At 28.0% G+C, this 3,124-nt stretch overlaps 1 protein-coding gene across 1 annotated transcript in view; it reads left to right on the forward strand.

Moving 5' to 3' along the window:
- sacm1lb (SAC1 like phosphatidylinositide phosphatase b) overlaps window positions 1-3,124 on the forward strand; it is a 26,840-nt gene that overhangs the window by 2,858 nt on the left and 20,858 nt on the right. The window lies entirely within an intron of this gene.

The following is a 3,124-nucleotide window of genomic DNA, read 5'->3' on the forward strand; positions in this document are numbered from 1 at the left end:
TCGGCGTCTGTTCTGTGCAGTGAGCGGCAGAGAAGCAGCGCACCGCAGCCGACACGTCAGTACATGAGTACAAAACAGCGTTTCCAAGCACCTGTCGCTTACTGATTGTTTGGAATTATAAATATGAGCGTAGTTCGTCTGTTAATATCACATGCACTTTTTAGTTTGTTGTTTTTTTTAGTTTGTTACTCAGACGCAGGCAGTGCGCTGCATGAGACAAAAAAGTAATATAGCCAAAACAACCGCATAGCCGCTCTTTAGTGTAGATGCATGTTGATTTTATCAGATGATGCCGCGATTATAAATGAGAGTGACTCCTGGTTAACATGTATTAAAAGGGGTCGTGTTTAGTCACTATTTAGTGTGGCATTTTTTGACAATATTCAATATTCACTCATCATGACAGTAAAATAGGGCATTCTAAGTCAATATACTGCAGTATTTCCTCTCTCAATCAGTAGAAAATATGGTTAACATCCGGTCATGCATGAAAAAAAAATACCGTCATGTACCGTGAAACCGGTATAATTTTGGAAAATACCGTGATATAAATTTTTGGTCATACCGCGCAGCACTAATTCTGGGGTTAAATATCTACGGAATGTTCAACTCAAATTAGGATGCAAATGAAAGTCATATTTGAAAATTGTAAAATACATTCCATCATAGTTAAATATCTAACATTAACCTAAAAATATTCAGTGTAATAATTTTTTTTTATTTTAATAATATGCAATGTTATTAATAAGAATAATAATGATGATGATGATTATAATAATAATCATTTTAAGTTGATGTTATTATTAATAATCATAATTATAGTATATAATGTAATATTATAGTATAGTGTACTAAACCAGTGTTTCTCAACTGGTGCGTCGCGACCAAAGAAACGACATCAACAGCAAATAACGTAATTCTAAATGTTTTTCTGATGCAAGACTTTTATTATATCTATTCAATAGCAGTTTCCACATTTCATTAACAGTTCGTGTTAGTATTGTGTATTTACCATGGTAACTGTTGTTTCCATAACCCAATAATACCATGTTATTTTCACTTTGTGTCATTTTGACACTTTGTTTAAATGACTGGTGGCTCATACTAACTTAATTGTATTAACAAAAACTAGTTTGGGACTGCTATTTAATAGCCTTACATTATAGGCTGTTTATTCAGTATTAATCATATTCTTAACAGTCTTAACTTTTTTTTTTTGTGAAATAAATTTGCTTTGTTTTTGATATATATAGATATATATATAAAAGTGCGTCGCATGGGAAAACCAGTTGAGAACCACTGTACTGTACTATACCAATATCCAACATTTAAACAATAGATATCCAGTATTATACCTTTAAAATAATTACACGTTCAGTGTTCAGCATAATACATTTTTTAAATTTTTATATATGAATAATTATTTTTTAACAATAATTATTTCAAATTAATATTAATTGTAGTATAGTATAATAAAATATTATAATATTATAGCATAATATAATAAAAATGATATTACATTTTTGAAAATTTTGAAAATATTATATAAAATGAATAATAGCATTAAATTATATTATTATTATTAATTATTATATAATTTATAGTGTTGTATAATAAAATAAGGTAACACTTTATAATAACTTTCATTAATAAACCATTCACAAGCATTACATAATGTTTAACTAATCATTACTTAATATATATTCACAAATCTAGAAATATGAGATAATGTGCTTGTTAATGTTAACTAATGAACTTATTAAACATTACCAAATGATTAACAGATCATTATTTAATGTAAATTGAAATGCTTACAAATGTCATTAAACTTTCAATTCATATGATCATGCTTTTTTTAATCTTAATCTTCAAATGATTTTGACAGATGTTTACAATGATTAAAAGCTTCATTAATAAATCATTCACAAACATTATGTAATGCTTAACGGGTCATTAGTTAATGGTTACAAATTTCAATGCGTTTTAAAAATCTACAAATGATTTTAATAGAAATTACACGATGATTACAAATGTATTTGTTAATGTAAAGTGCCATTAAACTTCACATATTAGCTAATGCTCATTTTTACATTTACAAATGTGGTGAAGATATAGCTTAATTATTCATTTTAAGCACTTCACAAACTATTCATGTTAATATATTCATTAACTCATAATCACAGGGTCATATATTTGGTATTTGTTTGTTGTGTAGACTTCTAATATTTGCACATCTTAAATAATTTATTAATAATTTGTTCATGTTTTTGCAGTACACAATCTAAAGTTGAGGCTATTCATCATTTGTAAATGATTATAAACATTTACTAATCATTAGTACTTTTATGAGCAGTCATTTTGATGGTAAAAAGTGTCCAAAATGACCGGAATTCACCCTATTTTCACATCTTTACAAATCATTTGTTAATCATTTGTTCATGTTCTTGCAGTACCCAATCAATTTTTAGTATCTTTATTGACGCTGGACTTTTAGCTACTGTAACAAAGTTTGTGTAAAGGGTGGTTAGTTAAGTTTAGCTAAATGCTTGGTAAAGACATTACACACATTGTAATTTGGGTGCAAAACATGTTTTTCTTGCCTCAACACTTATATTAGTATACTGTTGTGTATCATTAAACAGAATATTCCTTGAATCATACATCAATGGTGGGGGGGGCAACAACACATTTTCAAGAAAATACTTAATTTATCATTTATCAAAACAATGCAATATAAACAGATTGAAGTGTGTTCACTTATAGTACTCAAATTGACCCGTGTACACTTGTTGACCCCTTAACTAACCTTTAACCTACCCATGCAAACAAACCTGTCACTAACTCTACCCATATCACACCCCAACAGCAGCAAAAGTGTTGTACATTAACAAAAGCTTTTAATCATTGTATAACATCTGTAAAAATCATTTGTAGATGTACATGATCCTATGAATTAGAAGTTTAATGACATTTGTAAGCATGTTAATTTACATGAAATGTTTTTTTTTTCATGTAAAATATTACATGACATTTTTTTTTTAGGTAACGTTTAATACATTTATTAGTAAACATTAACAAGCACATTATTTCACATTTCTAGATATGTGAGTGAATATATATTAAC

The sequence above is a fragment of the Sinocyclocheilus anshuiensis genome, unplaced genomic scaffold (assembly GCF_001515605.1).
Source record: "Sinocyclocheilus anshuiensis isolate Anshui unplaced genomic scaffold, SAMN03320099.WGS_v1.1 scaffold480, whole genome shotgun sequence".
Lineage (NCBI taxonomy): Eukaryota > Metazoa > Chordata > Actinopteri > Cypriniformes > Cyprinidae > Sinocyclocheilus > Sinocyclocheilus anshuiensis.